Below are 9,155 nucleotides of genomic sequence, written 5' to 3'. Positions count from 1 at the left end.
CCCCACCTGCAGCAGGTCACCAGTCCCGGGGCAGTGGCAGGCCTTGCTTTCTATTCCAGCTGTTGCTGCAGCCTGAACTGTGCTTCAGTGGGAAGCTCATGTCAGTCGTTGGCACAGACCGAGAATCCCGGAACCTGCTGTCACTCACTTCACCTGCTCCCCTTTTTTACGGCAGAATCACAGGGCTGGCAGATCTTTGCAAGCAAACTAACCAACTACTCTGCCCACCGTCTTGCCCACACGTGCAGGGAGCCCACCCTGATCCCATCGGCTAAGTCCAGAGCCAGTGAAGCGCCCGCGTCCTGTACACTTTGCCTGTTGAACATGGGCTCTCTTCCGGTGCCAGTGAGCCAGAGCTCTTTACCCAGGTGTCCCAGACATCCTCGTGGGGGTTGTCACACTTCCAGTTCAGCTCGTCCCAGTGGAGGGGAGGGTCCATCTGTCCATCTCAGTGTCCTTCCCGGCCCCCGGGCCCATGTCATATCCTTCCCGTGACGAGAACAGTAACTGAGCCTGCAGGTACGTCCTGCCGTTTTACTTGTGCCCAGCCCCTCACGGCTCAAGCTTTAACCAATTACCCTAGAAATAAGTCCATGCGTTTTCCAGGCCAACCTCTAGCTCCTCTAATGTTTTGCCTTTTCTGTCTGACATCATGAGGGCTTATAACAATTCCCAGGTTAGTGTCCTTTGAGAACTTAGTTTATGTGCTGGTTACTTTCTTCCTTCCAGAACAATCAAGACAAGTTTTGAAAAATACAGCCAAGACCTTCCTTGGGGGGTCTACCCCAAACTTTCTTATCCTAAGTGACTCAAGGACATCCTGATTAACTTCTGTTTGGGTGTCATTTGGTCAAGCAATGACTGTGAGGGACCTGCAGTTAGCGTAATGGCTATGTCACTGGACTCCCACGTAGTCGACCGCGGTTTGCGTCCTGGACCTGGTGGCTTAAAACTCACGTGCGTGCGTGCCCAAGATCCCGAGAGGAGAATGGAGGAGAAGGGATTGCGGCGTGGCCATCCTCTCTGGGGGGTGATTTCTCGCTTTCTATCTCTCTGTCTCTCTCTGTCTGTCTGGCGAGCGCACGCACCCTATAGCAAAAACCTCTTAAAAAGAAAATAAAAAAAGAAATGACTGCGCTCATAGGCACGTCCTGAAATCTCCAGCAGTGTGGATGACAGATACAACCGTTAACACTGAAGAAAGGGTCCCCTGATGATAGCTGCGTAAGTATTCTGATGCACTATGTCAAGATTCTGATAATTTATTTAAAAAAAAAAAAACAAAAACCTCAGCCGAAAAGAAAAGATGAAACAAATAGAACGAAATGTTAGTAATTGCTAAATCTAACTGACAAATGCTCGGTGCGTTGCTCATTATACTCACGGTTCTCCGTTCTGAGTATTTGGACATTTTTGTAATGAAATATTGTTCATAAATGTTCTCATTCCAGGAAGTGTATTTAACCTGTGGGGGCTTCAGGAGGCTGGCGGGGGAGGAAGGAAGGCGGAGTTACTTCATCTAGTTCACGTCATCCTGGTGGTAGCAGAGTATGCTGAAAGCAACCCTCAGCAGCAACTCGGGGACCTCCCCCATTAAGGACACCCTCCGTAAAGCTTGCAGTCCTTTTAGCGCAGGGATGTTAGGGAGAGAAGAAATACGAGTTCACGGGGAAAACTCATCTTTTCTTGAAGAACATATCATTTTCTGGTAACCAATTGGTACCAGTTTTCTTAAAATTTAAAAAGACAAAAAAATGTCATGAGTTACTTCAAAAGTACTGTTGTTTAGCCCCTCAGTAGAAAATGCAGACTTCTGGAATCTTCTTCTGGATTGCCACTTTTTTTGGGTTTTGATAGTCATCTTTTATATTATCTAAGGGAAAAAGAAATGGCCATTTATAATTGTTTCCATTTTAGTTCTTCCTAAGATTTTATTGGAAAAAGAATTTTGTGTTTTGGAAAGGGAAAAATGTTCAATTTTTTCTCACTCTAAAGAGTCTTTTATATTCTTTTATTACGATTCACCCAACAGGTTTCAAAAGGACACTTTAGATCTCCATTCCACCTTTAGATCCCAGTTGCTAAATTCTGATGTTTGGCCACCTGGGCTCATTTCTCTTGGCCCTGATCTTTACTATGGCCTCTGTGTATCTTCTAGTATGATCTTTAATGCTCTGTGAATTCTCTGATCTGGCTGACTTCTTCTCTGGGTGTTCGCTGCCGACTGCCTCTTTTCCGAGGAGTGTCTTAGGATACAGCCCAGCTGGTGCCTGGGAGCAAGGACCTAAGAGGAAGGGAGGGGAGAGCATCCATGGCTTCTGCTGCCCGGGCTGCTCTGCCTCCTCCCTGTGCGTACTCCGACACGCAGGTGCTCTTTCCTACTCCAGCTCGTGGAAGGGAGAGGAGAGGGATTGCGTTTCCAGTCTGAGGAGGAAGCCAATCACCACTGAGGGTTGCTTCTGGGCCAGTAAATCCCTGTCACCGTGCCTGAAGCTCAGAGAAATTGGTGGTGCACTGCAGGCACGGGTAGGGGTGTAGAACGCAGGTTCAGAGAGATCCGAATCCTGGAACTGTCCCATGACAGCAGAACTGTCACTGCTTCTGCTTCATCTGTCATGTGGGGGCTGACTTCACAAAGTTCTTGAAGTTCAGAAACAGTCTTTAAAGTAACAGGTTTTGGATGAGATAATAAATAATAGTTGTAATTTCCTAACAGTTTCATTCAGACCTGGTATTTCTGTTTTATCATGAACTCAACTGGAAACTTTTTCCTGTTTTGTAAAAGATTTCTCAGCCCTCCCTTCCATTTGTCTTGGACGGTAGTGTTCATGCTCCCTTCCCTTGCCCACATCGTTCTGCTGAAAAATCCAGCTCTCCCTCTCTTTCCTCTGTGAGCCTGTCCTTTGCTCTGCTGGCCTCTTACTGGGTGTAACTCCACGTCGGTGCCACCCTTTTATGCTTTGTCACTTCTGACCTGATCTCTAAGAAGTGGGTCGCCTATATTTCTGTCTTTCTGTCCAGGCTGATTTTCACATTTTCTGAATCATGGAGCTGTCCTCCATGTGACCTAGAAAGCCCTTTGATGATCCATATTTAGCTGTATCCATCAGTCAACAGATGTCTGGGTAGTTCCAGGCCCCCATGAGCTCCCTCTGCATCCTGTGGTTTCAAGTTCCTGAGTTGTTAAAAAGCTGCCATCCCCTGCTCCCCACCCCACCCATTCCAGGGTAGAAGGACAGATACCCACTTTAGCTGCTTATTCATCTGTTCATTTAACAAATATTTCCTCATTACCAACTACACGTTTGATTCTGGGTTGGCTGCTATCCTCTTTGCTTCCAAATTGCATTTTCCTAATCTGACCCATTTAGAGTAGTCCTCCATGTTTTCTGATTATTACTCTAGACCATGTGCTGAGCATTCAATTAACTGGTCTCTTCTATCTGCAATGTGTCCTGACCCCTGGGAGACTTAGAGGCTTAATTGCAACCCTAATGCCTTGTAATGCACCTGCTATCGCATGCACAGATTTGAGGCTAACGCAGGTTCATCATGGCTCTCTCTAACGGAGTTCAGCTCACAGATGAGGCTGCGGAACTCTGCTTGTCATCTTGCAACGTGGACATGAAGAATGGCGTGGTACCCACGTGGGGAGGTCACCCAGCAATTTAAGTAGCTAATTTCCAAAATCTCTTGGTTTTCTGTATCCCTGGCTCCCCACAGAGATACCCATGAGGAAAGAGGCGTCTCTGCTTTTTGAGCTTTCTGGATCTTCCCAATAGATAGCATCTCTTGGCATCTGAGAGGCAGCCTGCCATTCTGTTCTCCTGTGGAACACAGATGGTCCAGCCCACGCCCATCACTAATGAGGATCACATGCAGAGCCTCCTTGCTGGAGGCTCCCTCTAGCAACCCCAGAGCTCCTTCTCTGTGCAGGCCGGTCACTGATGACCACGGCATGTAAATCTTAGAATGCTGGTTGCTGTTCTCCCACTCAGAACTGAACAAAAAATCAATTAGGTAGGCCTGGATATACTCCCATTCAGCTAGAACTTGAAGACACTGGGTTGAGGGAGGGTTTCCAATTTGATACAAGGGTAAGGTTCTGGGACTCAGCTGTCCATGGAGACTGTTATATTTAAATATTCACATGCACTGGCAGTTCTTCAGTAGGAACATGCCCACATAGCTAGACAGAGGTTGAGCAGGCAGGATATTAATTTGTTCATGCCATGCCCCTTTACCTCAGCTGGTGATAGGATTGGAAACAATCAGATGACAATGGTGAAAGCACTAAAATTTGATGGAAAAGTGTAGATTTCGATGGAAGACAGGCATACTTCAAGACCTAGTTCTGCTGTGTGCTGTCTGTTGAACAAGGTCCTTCACCTTTCTACGCACTCATTCCTTTCTGTATGAGACAAGCACAGTGCCTGTATTATACCTAGGCTGTGCTGAGGATTAAAAGAGATGGCACACGAAAAGACCTTGACACTGTGCTTGGCATCGAGTAAACCGTGGATGGGGATTCCCTTTCTTCTTTTCTCTCTAATAGAAAGTCGAAAGAGGCACTTCAATATGGAAGAACATCAGGTTGAGCTAAAAACAATGATTTCATATAAACGTCTATACCATCCTCTCTCATTTTATTTAAAACTTCGTTAATATTTGGAATGTGAGCTGTTTCATTTTCTTTGCCATTACAAGTCTGAAACAGACCTGACAGTTGTTGAATTGGAGAAGAGTTCCACTGCTAGTATGGACCCCAATAGTAAGAATATTTTTGTTGTTGTTGTTGATTTAATCACTGTAACTCATTCCTTTAACCCTTAGAGCTGCAAGAAGAGGTCATGAGGGTACCAGTGAGTCAGGGAAATCCTACCATTATGAGCTGGTCTAACTGGTCAGTGTTCACTGATCAGAAATCGCTCTTGGAGTAATTTTTTTTTTCATTCTTTCAGAAAAGCAAAAATTCCAAGAAATTCTGTCCAAAGGAATTAATAGATCTGTTGATTTAACATTGATGCCTACAAAAACAAAAACAAAAACAAAAACAAAAACAAAAACAAAAAAACAGTTTCAACAGCTTCTGGGGCAAGGTAGATGAATCACGGGTCGTTCTCCACCAACCTGCTCCAGACCTTCCTATAAGAGCAGGAGGATGTTCATTATTCCCCTGCAAGGCAGGACTCTCCGTAGTAGGCCAGTCAAGGATGGTCATTAAAGTGAGTAAAAGCTGACCTCGCTATGCTGTGTTCTTTAGACCTGGTTCTATTCTCTGGCGCTGCACAACCTCTGGCAACTGTCACGTCTTCCCTCTAATATTTTTTCTAAGCCCCTTTCCAGTTCCTTTCCCACTCAGGAGACAGAGTCCAGATCCTTGATTCTTAGTTGAAAACATGTATAGAGAAACAATAAAAACAGAAAATCAATCACATAGAATAAATAAAAATGAGTGTCTTAAGAATAGAGACTCTATGAGATCGGCAGGTGACATGGTGAAGGGCGCTGGACTCCCACATGGCTGACTGTGGTTCAAGTCCCGGACCTGGCAGCTTGCTTTCTCGCTTTCCATCTCTCTCTCTCTCTCTCTCACATTCTATTCCTATCTAGTCAAATTAAAATAAATATTAAAAAAAATAAAGTTAAATAAAATCATCTAAAAAAAAAAAAGAATAGAGACTCCTTGTCCTAGAAAAGCACTATTTTTGGAATATTCTTGCAGAGAATAGCTACTAGTGGCTATTTACATGTTCCTGTTTCCACTGAGAACAGCAACAACAAAATAAATGGTGGGCTTAAGGCAGTGTTTTCTTTTCTATAGATGTTGACAAATAGAGGACTCCACAGTACATTACTGAATTCTCGGAGCCTCTCTCTGTTTCTCCTCGAAGGGATCTAATTCTTGACCACAGAACTTCTTTTTCAAGGAGTATTTTATGGATGTTCATGTTTTGTGAGACACATTTTAGGAAATGATGATTTCGGATATGCTGTGGACTCTTATAGTAGGCGTTTGAAATAGGTTCTTGACTGGTTACTGCTGGACTCTGAAACTGGTGGCCAAAGAAAACTACGAGGTGTCCTTCCTCCGAGGGTTGGTCGAGTCTTTCTCCTCCCTCCCCTTCTCCCCTCCTTCATCCACTTAACGTTAGCATCAGGCATCCACCTGCCTGGGAGTTCCGATGCACGGCCTGTGACATAGGGAATCCGAGTCTCCATCTTTCCCATCCCCACGAGTCTATTTTTATGGATTCCGATTGTGGTGGTGTTGCACAGAAGGCACAGCCTAGCTGGGACAGGAGGTAACTGAGAGTTTTGGCCAAGAGGAGAGGGGGCTAGAAATGGGAAAAGTTGATGCAATTATTTTTGGCAGGAGTTGGAACCAAAGCAGCAGGAGAGAGTAAGTTTTAAGACTCTCTGGCAAAGTAACTTCCTAATCTGTCACTGGGTATGTGTAAAAAAGTGATTAGTGGGTCTCTATATTTGTCATGATTACTCACAAATATGCAATTTACATAATATATACAGCACATTAAGTACTATGTCACCTTATATAATGTGCATATGTATAATGTATATGCATGTTATGTAACGCCAGTCTGGAGGCTCTTCCTGGCTCTGCCAAGTATTTCCTAATTTATTTGGCAATTTTAACGTATCTTTTCCATCTGTGGAAAGAATTCTCTTGAGAGGAGCTGGTCTCTGACCTGAATATAATCATCCCACTAAGTCTATCTCCACTCTCAATTCACTGGGGAAACCCCACAAAGACCAAGCTATATTGAGACGCATCTCCTAGCCCATCAGTCCAGGAATAACACAGCATATCGAAGATTTCCCATTTCATTGTTTTTCTCGCTAATGGGTAGAAGCGAGGAGTACGTGAGAACATGTCTGTAGCGTGGTCAGAATTAGAATAAGACAAGAAATGAGGGGCTAGGTTCTCCCCTCACTGTCTAACTGTGTGGCTTTGAGAGGTCAGTAAACCTCATTAAGCCATGTTCCCTTCATTAAGACTGGGATATTAATCGCTTCTTTGCTAACCTCAGAGGCTGCCGTGAGGATCAATGAGGAGGGACTCTACAATAAAAACCCACAGTCACACTGTATAAAGGATGATTTGCAAGTCAAGATTAAACACTACCAAATTTACCAAGGTTCCAAATCAGAAGTGTAATTCTGCTGGCTTGCTGCACTGTGCCTGTACGGGGGACGTAGCAGTTTCTCGAGCAACATTACAAGTCCTGTGCACTAGGCTAGAGTGAGTCAGGGGTGGTCTCTGCACCGCACCTGGATGAGACCCGCGAGTCTCTGAGCATCCCTTTTACCTATCAGTAGTGCTGTGTCTAAGCAGCTTCAATCTTGGGGATCAGGGCTGAGACACAAATCTTCTGTAAACATCTTAGACTGATCGACCCCAACCCGAGCCTGCCTGCCTCAGTTTCTGAATCAAGTGGCTTCCCAGATAGTACCTGTAGTTATTCTGGAGCTCGTTCGTCCCATCACCGAGGATCCCATCGTTAAGGGTATTCTTCAGTTGGCCTGGTTTCCCCTGGCCCCACATTCTGCACTGGTACGGTGAGCAGAGTGGTCCTTGGTCTTGGTCCTAGGGGGCTGTATCCTTCGAAGTTAGGCTTGGCTCGTCCACCATCTTAGTATTCCTTCCCGTCCAAAACGTCCTGACCAATGCAAGGAGACCAGAGGCAGCTTCGTGGAGCAAGGTCAAGTGGGCCCAGGTTTCTTCCTGAGGAATCTCAGAAAGGGACGGAGGCCCACGTGAGCAGAGGGGCCAAGGCAAATGTTGCTTTTTTACCAGGGAAGCTCTGCAGAGACTTGCCCTTGGGAAAAGGGGGGAATGCTAGCCCCAGGTGAATGAAGCCCCTTGAGCTCTGATGCCCCTCCGTTCTAGTCGGCAGTACCTCGCAGACGGTGCCTTGGTCCTCAGTGTGCTTCTCTCCAAATTAAGACAGGATGACCACGACGAGGTGACACGTGGAGAGTTCACCTGGGTGATCTGGCTAGTGCCTTCCCCCCCACTCCGACCCCTTTCCAGTTTAGGCCAGAGGGAACTCTGGGAAACATCATGAGGCCCTTGCCTTCTTGCCTGGGCCGGTCCGATCCACGCATGAGCTGTACGGTTGTTCTCACCTGGGTCAAGTGGAGTGACTTCTCAGTGGGCAAAAGTGACCCTATTCCAAGACATGTGGATTCTTTTCTATTACATTTCTTCCTAGTGCTCCTGCGCTCAAACCACGTCAGCCAAAACACTATAGACAAATCTCTGAATTCTCAGAGCCTCGGTCATCTCATCGTACAAATGGGAGAGTAATCCTGCCCAGCCTCTCTTTCACAGGGAAATGTGCCTTGATAATAAAATAGTGGAATGCGGGCAAGAGGACCTTTCTGCTTTCATTTTCTACCCCTGTCCTACCTATGTGTTTTTCCAATCAGGAGGAGTCCATTAGTAAATAAATATTTGTATGTATATATTTAAATATATATGCTACATATAAATATGCACACATGTAACACTGTCAGAAGGGCCTTCGGGTCACACTCTGGGAGTGGTAAGTGCAAAGAAGCAGAAGGAAACCTCCCGATGATTTGTCTCCTGGTTCCCGAGCTAGGAGCTCAGTCCTTCCCTCCCATTTTCTCTGCCTTCAGGAATAGTCTGCCACCAGGGCCTGGAACTCAAACAGGAAACACACTTTGGCTTGAAAAAGAAAGAAGCTGGGGGTGGTTTTTTTTTTCTCTTCCCTTTTTACACAATATTATGACATCAATTTGAAAAATAAATCCCAGTTTCTCTGCCTTCCCTCCCAGGTGTTCACAGAACTAAGAAAATAAATACCACATCTAAGGTGCGCTGTGCAGCTCTGGGGCTGCTGGAGCCATCTCTAAACAAACACGTGGCCACCAGGAGAAGGCTCTGGGAAATAACAAGTGCCCACTGACAGCGCAGAGAACCAGGAATGGAAACCCAGCCTCACAGCCCTTCTGCCTCCTCAGCAAGTTCAGGGCGGAGCTGTCGCCCAGAGCACAACCCAGAAACCACGTGCGCTTGCTGAGCCCTGCCAAGGCTTGCGCTCTGAGAGCTGGAGGCTGCACTGTCTCTGCACAGAGGGGCCTTTGTGCGAGTTCTCTGGAACCGG

At 46.0% G+C, this 9,155-nt stretch overlaps 1 long non-coding RNA gene across 1 annotated transcript in view; it reads right to left on the bottom strand.

Annotated features, from left to right (window-relative positions):
- LOC106734191 (uncharacterized) overlaps positions 1-9,149 on the bottom strand; it is a 13,869-nt gene extending 4,720 nt beyond the window's left edge. The window contains exon 1 of the long non-coding RNA XR_001369912.1: positions 7,476-9,149. This is a non-coding gene — a long non-coding RNA (uncharacterized LOC106734191). The remainder of the gene's footprint in view (positions 1-7,475) is intronic.
- Positions 9,150-9,155: the final 6 nt, after the last annotated feature.

Source organism: Tupaia chinensis, unplaced genomic scaffold (assembly GCF_000334495.1).
Source record: "Tupaia chinensis unplaced genomic scaffold, TupChi_1.0 Scaffold149658_1, whole genome shotgun sequence".
Lineage (NCBI taxonomy): Eukaryota > Metazoa > Chordata > Mammalia > Scandentia > Tupaiidae > Tupaia > Tupaia belangeri.
The sequence above is the reverse complement of the archived record's forward strand: the minus strand, read 5'-3'. Positions and strand labels throughout refer to the sequence as shown.